This window comes from Camelus ferus, chromosome 9, assembly GCF_009834535.1.
Source record: "Camelus ferus isolate YT-003-E chromosome 9, BCGSAC_Cfer_1.0, whole genome shotgun sequence".
NCBI classification, from domain to species: Eukaryota; Metazoa; Chordata; class Mammalia; order Artiodactyla; family Camelidae; genus Camelus; species Camelus ferus.
In genome coordinates this window covers 75,718,015-75,731,225 of record NC_045704.1, presented here as the reverse complement: position 1 = coordinate 75,731,225, position 13,211 = coordinate 75,718,015, and positions in this window count along the sequence as shown.

Genomic DNA, 13,211 nt, shown 5'->3' with positions numbered 1-13,211 from the left:
TTTAAAATTTCTCTGATATATCTTAAAGGCTCCCATGGAGGCTAGTCACCTTCTTCATTTTGCTCCTATAGAGTCTTTTTGGCACTTACACCATTATTTCTGTTGCACCTGTTTATACATTTGTCTCCTCTTCTACTCTGTGAGTGCATGGAGGGGCAGGAGCTGAATCGGACTCACCTTTACGTCCCCAGTGCTAGCACGTGGCTGGGTACAGAATTGGCGCTCAAAAATATTTTTGTGAGTATGTGCCATAGAATACACAGTAATTTAAAAATCCTTCTGATATTGCCAGACTGTACTGAGATGACACAAATAAGCTGGTTTCCTTTTTTTCTCCTTGTCAAAGATACAGATTTCTCATTTTATATTTGAAAGGAATTTTTTTTTAACATTTTGACTTTGTGTATGCCATTTCTTTGTTATATTATGAAAAGCTGGGAAGAATAAGGGTGAGCTAGGAAAGAATTAAGAAGGAGACAGAAAAGAAGGTGGTTAGAAAACCAGGAGGTAGGGAGGAGAAGGAAGTCCAAGTATTACGTTCTCTCCAGGGAGAGTTTTCGCTTTATGCTCAGTTGAGCTGATGCATTATGTCAGTACACAATCCTGCAGAAGTTCAGCGGAGCCATATATTACTAGCAAATAAGAAATAACTATGCATCTCAATTGTAAAGACTATGAAAGGGAGATTTTACATCACTGATAGCATTCAAACTGGAGCCGAATGACCATGCATCAGTAATATTTTGGAAGATTCGGTCTAGATCCAATAGTTTCCACACTGTGCTCCTCAGTGGAGTTCCTTGTGGTCCACAGGAGCCACGGAGGAGGGGGCGCAGCCAAGGGTTTCTTCCTTCCTTTTGATTGCAACAGTTCTACTTTTATTAGTTTTATGTATTGAGGTTCCAAGTAAAGAAGTGAAAAAAGGCTTCCAGTGATTTAACAACATTTGAAAACTGCTCGTCTATATTTCATTGCTTCTCAAACTTGGCTGTGCACCAGAATCCTCTGGGGAGCATCATAAAAGTACTAATTTCTGAGTATTTTTCCATACCTATTAAATTGGAATCTGTGGGGCTGAGTTGTAATATCTGTGTTTTTACCAGGCTCCCAGGCAAGTTTTATTCAGCTGGCCTTTTGGAATTAATGACCTCCAAGTTTTTTTTTTCCAAATTTTAAGACTCTATAATTATTTTTAAGTTCAGTTAGAGTTATAGGTAGAAAAAAAATCACAGCCATAGACAGATTCTGCTTCCATATTTGTGGATTATCAGGAGGACTGGGTCATTAAGTGGACGTCTAACACTAACAGTAGCCTAAACTTGGTTCATGAGACACAAAAAAACTGGTTAGTTAAAACAAAATATTTATTTCTTGAGTAACTATAGAAATGCCTAAGCAGTAGGTAACCCTTATATGTACTATATTTAGAATAATGAAAAGGAAAAAAAGTACCTAAATAAGGGAGAAGGGAACAAACTTTTACAGAGAACTCACAGGGTCCCAACATGCTGTTAGATTTTAAACGATCTGAATGATACAAACCCTCATTTATGCCTCAGAACAACTATATGAGGTAAATGATATTATTATGTTCATTTTAGAGATAGGGAAACTGAGGTTAGGAAGGGTCAGGGATTTACCTAACGCCTCAAAGTTAACACACACTGATGTCAGTATTAGAATTTATATTTTCTCTCTTCAAAAATCAATGTTCTTCCAAACATACTTCCCTGACCCAGGGTAAGAAATTAGGAGTTGCAACTTTCTAGATGATTAATTTCAGGGGATGTAATGAATGTTGGAGACAGGCACAGAATCCATACTGTCTGTCTCTCTCTGTCACACACACACACAGAGTCACACTCACACTCCCCTACCTCTCACAGACATGAAAACCAGGAGAAAGAGGAACAAAGCAAAAAGGAGGTGAGTGAACCTACCAGCATCGATGTCTCTTTCATTTCAGCACCACAGATACCAAGAGGCTCGGAATTTCATCTGGGAAAGGGCAAGGGACTTGGGGTCAGAATCTCAGTCTCTGTACCGCTTGGGACTTCCCTTATGTCTGACGTGGGGTAATAACACCGTCACAGGGAATGACGGGGATTAAATGAGGCTTTGTGCAGCAATAGGGCGTCCTCAGTGACAAGGGATTCTGGATCCTGTAGAAAGGAACTGATGTGCTGCACTATCTCCTGCTGGGAGGAAACCAGTCTAATCAAGGCAGACCTGAGAGGCAGCAGATGACGCACGCAGTTTGCATGCCGAAGTCCGTACCGAGCGAGTATGGATGTATTCCATCATTCATTCATTCCGCGAGTACTCACTGAACCCCTTCTTCATCCACAGTCATTTTCTGGGCTGTGGGGAACACAGAAAGGGCCCCTGGTCTTAAGAAGCTTTCAATCTAACTGAGGAGAGATAAATAAATACAAGTAAAATTCAACTTAAGAAAATTTAAGATATGTACGAACTATTGAAAAAAGTAAGCTGACAGTGAGATCCAGACTGTTTGGGGTCCTGAGAATACATAGAGGAGGGTGGCCAGAGAAGGTTTCCCTGAGGAAATATCATTTGAACTGAGAACTGAAGAATACAAAGGAGTCATGCAAGGTGAAAGAGAAAAACACTCCAGGCAGAGAAGGTGCAATAGCCCCCTTTCCTTCCGTTTCAGTCCCTCCGCCCTGCCCCACCTCTAGCTCTCTGGAGGTGCGCAGCTCTGGTCGCCTGGTCCCAGAATCCTGGAACTTCCCCTCTTGTCCACGTGTTGCATCGTGGGTACTGGAATATCACTGGCCACTTAAAGCAACGGCCATGATGCTCTTATTTGTGTTCTGTTCTTTCTTTATTCAAAATAAGAATAAAGAAAGAACAGATAATTTTTCTAACTAGATAATACCCCTGCAGATTCTGAGGAATGTACATTTTTCATATTTTGGGGGGCATGGTACCTGAAAATTTATGTAGTAAGTAAAATTTCACATCTAATTGTGGTATCCTGTCAAGACTGGAGTATGGCTGTGCAAGGCTGGATAGAAAAAGGCCTTTAATGTTGGGGTAATTCATTTGACCCTAAGGGTCTTGGGAGTTCTGGGGTTCCACAGGAGTATATGCTAGTGACCTGCCAATTGTAAGAGCTACTAATAATTTCTGATTTTCACTTTGCGTCATCAAAGTCAGAATTTCCTGGAGGGGCATATATTCCGAGTTTTGTTTCAATGGCAGTTTTGTCAATAGTCAGCTGTTTGTTCATGGTGTGCTGCAGGGGTGGTCCGAGAGCCTGTCCTTATAAACATTCATCAATATCTTGAGTGAAGGAAAAGCAAATCAACTTCCTGTGTTCGCAGAGGGTTCCAAATGTGATGTGGAGAATGGCATCAGAGAACCACATTGCACTTACAATAACTATGAGAGGTTTATTTGGCAGTGAAAGTTAATAATGATCCGGGGTTTATTCTCTTATGTCCCCCTTAGAGTATCTAGTAGAAATGTAACAGTAGCAGTATGTATAATATTTATATATCAATATGAAATGCCTAGAAGTGAGTTCAAAATGAGAAGAACACAAAGAGCAAAGACTGGCCTCTCACCTACCTGCTCCCAGTCTCCCTCCTTGACCTGAATGGCAGGTTACCCTCCCCTCTGGAGGCCTGACGACAGGTGAATGGAGGCACGGCACAGTGTGGCTCTCATTTTTTATGTATTTGGGGGCAAGAATAGAGAGTAAGAAGATAACAGTAAGAAGGTGAGAGCAATATGACAGGGCTTCCTAGCAAGTGTTTCCAGTCTGGGGAAATTGCTTCCTTTTAAAGACACATCTGCATAAATAACACCTTCAACGGAGCTCTGAAAGGTTTTACGGGCCTAGGGGTTTTTAGGCTTATCTGTGGATTTCAGACATCTGTAGTTGCCGTGAAACACAGGGCTGAAGTGAAGCTCACCTTTACCATGTGATAAGCCATTTTGTTTGCATTTCATTTCTTTAAAATAAAATTCTCTTTGCTTTAATGAGCTTATTGCATTCATTCCTTTAACTCTAAGCTCCTCACTGTCATACTGGAAGAAGGAGCCATATAAATAATTAGAAATAAATATATTATTCTCTCCTCTCTTGAGCATAGACCATAGGGAACGAAAAAGACATAGGGATAAAAATAAAACCAGTATTTGTCTAGGCTGTTGAACAGCGCCTGTGATACATTTTTAGTTAGAGATTATTAATGAGGTAGCTCTAGCTCCATATTCAGTCACCATTTATTCACTCGTTGGTAATCATTAAACACTTAATAGTATCCCAGACATCCTAGCTGTTAACAGTGAGCAAGATAAACAGTTTCTTCTTAGAGTTTATAACTGAGTGATGGAGACAGAAAATTAAAGAAGCATCGCAAATGGAATATCAATGCTACGATGGAGAAGTACGTTTTCCTCTAACCAGGGTCGGGGTGGAGTCAAGGGGGGATCCCAGAAGAAGGATGTTCAACTTGGCCCTTGAAGGATGGGACGTAGTGAGCAGGAGAAAAGGAAGGGATGTAAGAGCGTGGAGTTATTTCAGTAAGTGCGAGGTTATACGTGTGTGTGTGTGTGTGTGTGTGTGTGTGTGTGCATGTGCACGTGTGTGCTTGGTTTATATACACTGCTGCGACTATTTCTGGGACTTCAGAAGCCACTGTTATTAAGAATTTTAGATTCGGCAAGGGCAACTTTGCTTGGGAAAATAGTTTATAGTCTTTGTTTTCTTGTTCTGGTGATTGTCCTCTGGGACAGTGGCTTTTTAAAAAATCTTGACCCACAGTAAGAAATACGTTTACTTCATGATTAAGTGCACATATATACGAAATAAATGTTTCCTAAAACAATGGCTACCTCATTGAAGTGTGAGGCACTCATACTTTCTAATCTTTTTCTTTTTTATTGTGATAAAAATACATGCCATGACAGTGTAGCGTTCTTAAGCGTGCAGTTCAGTAGCATCACGGACATTTATGTTCTTGGGAAACCACCACCACTCTCCACGTCTAGAACTTTCTTCATCTTCCCAGACTGAAACTTATTACCCGTTAAACACAGCTCTCCATTTTCCCACCATGCAGACCCTGGCAACCACTGTTCTACTTTCTGTCTCTATGCATTTGCCTGTCTAGTACCTCATATGAGTAGAATCCTGTAATATTCGTCCTTTTGTGCCTAGCTTATTTCAAATAGTGTATGTCTTCAGGGTTCATCCATGTTGTAGCTTGTGTGAGAATTTTCTTTCTTTTTAAGGTTGTCTCCAATTATATAAGTTAGTGTCCACATACTTTACATATACAAACTCATTTTTTTTCTATTCTATTCTAAAAAGGCAGGTTTATATCTACTAACTTTTTCTTGTCTTACCTGTGGATCAAAATTTACAGATCCCTGATCAATGGCATGTCCTGAAGTTAAGTCTGAGTTAACGTAAACACAAGACACAGATTCAGGGAGAACGTGGGATGAAGAAAAATAAAGGTACGCAAAGTGGAACCTGTTGGTATGTGTTCATATTGTATGCACTCTCCTTAGAGCTTGTGGGAGAGACATTACTATGTACTCATCAAGCCCACTTCCTTTTCTTCCTGGAAAACCACTAGCCTTCAGTCTCTAGGCCTTTTCTGTCCAGCTGTGACCCATGACTAGCTCTAACCAATGGGATGTGAGAGGAAGAGACAGGTGACAGCTCTAAACCGTGGTGGCTAAGAGCCTGTGTGCCTTTTCCAGTCTTTTGTTTGGCTTTTATCACTGGACCAAACACATAGGCTCCAGGGGAAGAATCTGAGGTCTTGGTGGACAATATTTCTCCTATACAGAAGAGGCCTGGAGACAGGTAACAGAATGTTCCTTAGAGCTATTACGTAGATGAGAAAAATGAGACTAGAGAGTGTAAATAACTGGCCCAAGCTCACACAGTTGCTAAGTGTTGGGGTCCAGTTTCAGACCCAGCTGGCTGGTTCCTGGGTCTTCAGTCTTCACCACTGGACTCTGCCGCTTGGCTCTGAGCAGCATTTAGCTCATTTAATTTTCACAGCAATTCCGTGAGATGTTGTCTCCATCACATAGGTGAAGAGATTGAATTTGAGGAAGGATACGCCTTTTCTAAGTTCCAGAATTCGCATCTGAGTCCAAGTTTGTAAGACTCCAGAGCTCTTTTTAATATGACATATTTTTTACAACATGGCATACGAAGTAGATCAAAGGTACATGCAATTCGGGAGAACAGAGGAAGCCACAGGAGTGGGAGTTACAGAGAAGCCAATTTGGGTTTAATGATGGAAGATTTTTCTAATGATTTGATCTGTCCAACGATGGAGTGCAGCTGCCTCATGAGGTGGTGACTCCCCATCACAGGATTGCAGCCCAGGCTGGATGAGTCTTTAAGACAGACGTTTTAAAGATGATGACTGTCGGTGCTATGTGTCATACTTGTGATCTCTAAAATACCTTTGAAGTCTGAAATTTGGTAATAGAGGCCTATTTGAATGTCGGAACTTGAGATTCTAGTGTGGCAAAGGCTGTGCTGCAGAGCCACATGGAAAGTGACAATTTATGGAACCTGAATGTGGCAGGTTAGACAGATTTAATAATTAGTGGTCCATAAACTCCATTATCCGCTTGATACTGTTAGAATTAGGTGCCAGGCTCAGGTGCGGACTTGATCGCTGCTGTAGACCTCTGTTCTAATTAGCAGGCATGAGAATCTGGTTGTGAACCTGGGATGTTGCTGAAGGCAAGGGAAACAATCTCAAAGAGACGTGACAGAAGAAGCACAGATGTAAATGTTTTATGGCCAGGGAGGCCATTTCCTTGCCCCGCCTCCATCTGGAGACTGGAAGTCCTGAGACACATCCACTCGGCTTCAAGGAGGCTGCCTGACCCTGACCAGCCGCTTCATCATTTAATGTATTCATTATGTCTGAGGTCGGCTTTAATTTTTCAGGTCCTCGTCTCGATGCCTGGGGATAAGTGCATAAAAAGCCTATCATCAAAACATTATGCCCTCAGCTCCACAAGTCTTCTGGTATCCTCTTCAGGAGTTCAGAAACACAGACAAAATGCAAGTCACATTTTACATCCAATGTGGGATAATTTCTTTCCTCTGCTTTACAGTAGGTGCCAAATCTGATTCCTGTGACAATTCATATTGTACAAAGTGAAAGGAAGCTTTCAGCCTGTTCTTTTTTCCTTCCTTCCATATGGCTGATTGATTCATCTCATACTACAAACTCTTTTTCTCACTAAAATGTGATCTCTGGTGCTTTAAATGAATATATCATTGCTTAAATGGTGCAGTGTGGCAGAGTGTTTCCATTTCAAAGCACAAGCTACAGTGCTGGAGAGAACTGGGAGTGAAATACAACCTTACTTATTAGCTACAAAACGTGGAGCAAATCCCTTAACTTCTCTGGGCCTCCGTTGCCTTAATGGCGAAATCAGGGTGAATCTGAAGCTGCAAATTCCTACCTTTATCCAAGAGTCTTTACATTTCTGGATTATTTTATGTGCCATCTTTTCATTTGGCAACCAGTATTCATTGCCCTACTTCCTCGTGCCAGGCACAGTGTTAGGCACCAGGGGAACAGCGGTGAGTGAGACAGCCTGATCTCTGCTGTTGTGGAACATGGAATGTGCTAGGAAGTATAAGTTAAATAGCCAGTTACCCAGTTTATTGCTTAATTACAACTGTGAATAGTACCTTGAAAGAAAAGAATGGGGGCTGGAAAGAGTGACTGATAAAAACTTAGGGGATGAAAAATGCTCCTCTAGCCTCTTTGGGTCTCTGGCTGGACCTAAAAATTAAACTGGCATAAAACAGATTAACAGGAGAAAGGCATACAAGTATTGTCGAATTTTTACATGTATATGGGAGTCTTGAGAAGAGAATGAAGATCGACAGAAATGACCAGAATGGGAAACATTTATACTTTTTAAACAAAGAAACTACACATTTGTGAAAAGTTGACAAGACAAAGGGGTTAGGGCTGGGGCAGCAAGTGGTGCAGAGGTAGTAGGGTGATAAGGGTGAGCTGAACGAGCTTTGTGCGATTTCTCAGCTCCGAGTTCCCTGTATTAAGAATGTTCTCCCTCTTCCTGGGACAGGGAGGGGGCCTTTCCCCAGGGAGTTTTATCTCCTGCTTTTCGGAAGAGAAAAGAGTGTCAGAACGTCCTTCTTGCACCTGCTGTTTCTTAAGTGTCTGATTGAAAATAAATGAATACGACCTCTTCTCGGGGACTGGAGAAGACTCGTCTGAGAAAATGACATTTAAACTAACTTCTCTCCTTCCATCCTTTCTTCCTTCCTTCCCATATGTATTACTTACTCAACAAGTATTTACTAAATGTTGATTGAACCCCAGGCTCTCTCATAGGTTTTAGGGAAATTTTGGGGAAAAAAAGGATGGACAGAATTCTCACAAAGAGTTTAAAATCTAATGATTTTTTTTTTCCAACTTCATTCTCAGTGCAAAATATGCTACTGGAGACTGAGGAGAATTTGTTATAAGACAATAAAATGAAGAAGGCACTTTGAGGTGAAAGTACTGGCACTCATTTTATAGGAGAGAAGAAAAACAGGAAAGAAATGTAAAGTAAGTTAGAGTAAAGCTTTGGCTGAGAGGAATATGGAGAAGAAAAATTTATGTGTTAAACTTGGTAATTTGTCTGGGGAACTTAGTTTGATGCCAGAATGAGTTCTGATGAGAATATTACTGAGAGCCGTTACTCAGCTCTCTGATTTGGTTGGGTGCTTATTCCTTCTAGAATAAATGGTGACATTGTTCACTAGCTTGTGGGCTCAGTGACAAAGCAGAGAAAGCTACCCTAATCTGTGAATTTTGCTGTCAAATTCAGATAACATTCTAATACCTACCTCAAAAATCAGGAATATTTATCCTCATTGTGGGCATTCTATTTCTTCCTAATGTTGAGGAAAATTCATGCTGTAGTTTGCTGGTTGCACTCCGTCAACACGTAACTGTGACCAGGGAATCCATACGTACAGATACAATGAACATTGACCTGCCGACCCCCATCAGATGGGTGTCATAGACAGGATGTTCAGTGTATCAGCAAGGTTGTCAGTTTTGCTGCTGAATCTCAAGTAGCCACCCTTCTCTCCATCACCACCTTTTCTAAGTCACAGTCACCTCCAGCCTGGAATAATGACAGCAGCTTCCCAGGTGGTCTGCATTCTGTTCATTCCGATACTCCCTCCACCCGCTTCACACTGCAGGCAGAATGACCTTTTCAAAAATGCAGATCTGATCAGGCCACTTCCTGCTTATCATCTTCATGATTATGACAGAATTTCTCTACGGCTATGACTGGTCTGACTCCTATCTACATCCTTAGCTTCATTGTGGATGAGGTTGTTCCTGACTTTTGGTACCCTAAACACAGTGACTCATTTTCAGGCTTCCTCTCACTGTAAGCCTTTGCACACACACACACCCTTATTTCCTCTTTCTAGAAAGACAGGGGGCCTATTCATGAGCCACCATTTCAACCCCTTGTGAGGCATCTGCCTGGCAAAATACCAACCTGAGGTCATTTGTTTTCTTGGTGCCAGAGAAAAATCATAGAGTGAGTTGGAATAGTTTAAGACCACAGAATCCATTTGCCATAAGAATGATTTCAAACCTTCATGATTATTTTCAAGCTGCCTTCTCATCACCCTGCCATGAACTCATAAAAAAATCTCCATTCTTACCCTACCAACAAAACAAAAGTTACCAGGATCAAGTTTTCAACCTTCTTTACCAACTTCCTGCCTCACTAGCCCCTTCACAGATTGCCTTTCCAAGCTTCCCTCACTTCTTCCCTCCTGAGTTGTCTGAGGATAACCCTGCTGCCTGTGTCACATCCTTCTCCTCCCGTCTCCTCAGAGACACCACTTTATCTGTTAGCCTATTTGATGATCGTCGTGGTGAAGAGTATGAGGCGTTACTGTGGTTTTGATTTGCGTTTCCCTGTTGGTTAGTGATGTTGAGCATCTTTTCATGTGCCTGTTGGCCATCTGTGTGTCTTCTTTGGAAAAATGTCTACTCAGGTCCTTTGCCCATTTTAATCAGATTGTTTTGTTGATGTTGAGTTCTATGGGTTCTTTGTATATTTTGAACATTAACCCCTTATAAAATGTATCATTTGCAAACATCTTCTCTCCATTTAGTTAGATGTATCATTTCTCTCAGCAATTTTTTCACTTTTAGCATAATGTTCTTATATATATTTAATTAAATTCAACCCTAGATATTATATGTTTCTGATGTCAATTTGACATTGACATATTTATATAGCACTTTTTAATTTCAATGTTTAATTATTCATTGCTAGTATAAAGAAATACAATTGATTTTTCTATAGTGATTTTGTATCTTCTGATCTTGCTAAATTCACTTTTAGTTCTAGTAGCTGTTTTGTAGATTCTTACGGTCTACAGAATGAGGAAATATAGTATGTTTGCTTAACATAGTACAGATGGCTCCTATTAATGTAAGTTATACTTCAATAAATTTGATTTTACAAAGAAAACTATGCCTATAATGCGATAAATACTACACTAAAGGTAATAAGGACTCTTCATCTAGTTCTGTGTGGATGAAAGGTTTTCCAGAAATCCTCTTCCTATTTGATAGCTGTAGGAAGAATCAGTTTGGATAGACAGAGAGAGAAGAGTGTTTCTGATAGAGAGACTATTATGAGCCTGACACATTTAGCCAGCCGGTGTTTCAGTTGATTTGGGGGATAGAATGTGAGGTGTGGATACTGAAATATGGAACTAGAAAAGATCAGATGATGAAAGGGCTCCTAGCAGGACCTTGAGAGTGAAAATCTCCTTATTGTTACCCTGGGCGCCTCTCTGGCCTCACTCTCATCCCTGCCATGCTTGTAAGCCATGCTATGGAGTTTTGGATTTTCCTTAAGAATCTTTTATTTTTTCACTGTGTACGGATAGGTTGAAAAGTAGATACTCTGCCCTGGGGGCAGAGGGACAGATTTGGATGTCTTCCCGTTTGAATCTTCCAAGGTACGCCTAGATCACGTGGTAGTGCCCCTGCTGGGAGAAAGGGAGGAATTACAAATACAGAAGGTCTCGAAGATGTCAAGCAGGGTACTGATCATTGGTTACCAGTCCCAGGGGAGGAATTTAACTACATGAAGGATAATAAAGATCATCACTATGCCAATTACCAGAAAAAGAAATCCAAAACCTTCTGCCCATTGTATCTTGGTATTGGAGTCACCAAGGAAAACCAAGGAAGACAGAAACAACACGTTACTAATGTAGAGAATAGTGGGCATCTGTCTGTGCCCCATGGTTGACAGGCCGTTCACAGGGCAGTCTGCCTACGTACACACCTCTCCTGCTGTAGTGGAAGGAACTCTGTCCCCTTTCCAAACAGGACAGATACAGCAGCGGGGTTGGCCAGTGCCAAACAGTACACACCTTTTAAGCATAACAAAAGAGCACTCATTGAATCAGAAACAGAGAAAGGTATCCTTACACAGGTGATAAGCTCGGCCCAGGCTGTGCTCTTTACCTCTTGGCACAAAGTATTCCAGGCTCAAGACCCTTTCTTACGCAGCTCAGTGGGAGCTGAAAGACTGCCTAGGAGACAGCCTTTTCCAACAGGAGAAAATTAGCCTTGAGGCTTTTACGAAGGCAGTCGAGGCTATGTGGCTAAATCTGCACCTCATGTTCTGTTTGAAGTGTGCCTTTGACTCCGAAGGCCTGGGAGGGATGGACCAGGGTGGGACTCGAGTGAGAGGAAGCTGGATGCTGGTTACTGGCTGTTGAGTACTTACTCCCATTGGTACAGGCGCGATCACATCCAGGTTTCCTTCTGTGTCAGTTCACTTACCTCCCAGCATTGGAAAGATGACAGAAGCCCTCCTATGGAATTCTGTCCCAGAATTTGGCTTTAGGGGCAAAGTATAGCAGCCCCGGAAAAAAGAAATTTTGAAGATAATCTCACTAAGTAAGGCATACCTTGTTATATTGCACTTCCCTTTATCATGCTTTTCAGATATTGACTTTTCTTACCCATTGAAGGTTTGTGGCGACCCTGCGTCCAGCAAGTCTAATGGTCCCACTTTTCCAATAGCATTTGCTCACTTTGTGTCTCTGAGTCACTCTCAGTCATCCTCACCATATTTCAGTATATTTTTGGTATATTACATTATTACTATATTTGTTATATTGATCTGTGACCAGTGATTTTTGATCTTACTATTATGACTCATTGATGGCTCAGATGATAGTTAGCATTTTTTAATGATAAAATATTTTTAATTAAGGTATGTACATTTTTTTTTAAAAGGCGTAACACTATTGCGCACTTAATAGACTGCGGTATAGTGTAAATATAGTTTGATATGCACTGGGAAACCAGAAAATCCGTGTGACTTTCTTTATTGTGATATTTGCTTTATTCCTGTGGTCTGGACCTGAATGCACAATATTTCTGAGGTATGCCTGTAAAGGTTTTCATGCTTCTTTTTCTATTTTATTTCTTTTTAATGTTCTCAGCAATTTTAATCATTTCTTATCACGTTGATCATCATTCAATTCCCCTAGTTTTCCAATACACTTCTTAAAATTTTCTTGCCTTAGTTGGTTAACCAAATAGTGCCTGGTTCTCGGGGAAACACCGCATCACTGAGATGATGTCTTGTGCAAAGCAGAGTAGAACCAGTTCCGCCCTTGTTCTAGACCTACTGTAGTCCCCTAGGCTTATATTAGTTTTTTTTTCCCTACGACTCAAAACGCACTTTATTCTAAATAGCAACTCTGTGGAGTAAGATAGATTTGAGGGAAGGAAGATACGGGCTGTTAACCATCTATAACGGAAACCAAGAAGACTCAAATGATCAACTGTAAAATACCTTTAGCTTATTTACCAGTCTCCAAAATATGTTATTAAAAAGCCTATTTGAATGGAAATATTTTTTAGATACATTTCATTCTTCATATTTAGTGACTTAGTTAAATGAAAACAAAGAGAAGCCAAACATGTAAGACAACATAGAAATTTAAGTACATGCTGTTAAACACTATCTCAGGGCTATCACTCAGCTGGAAACAAACGGAACGTTCCTTTCCTTCCTTCCTGTTTTGTTAATATAATAAAACCTAACTTTTTGATGCAAATTAGGAAAATTTCTTCAGTTAAGAAGTCCAGACTTGTTTCTTT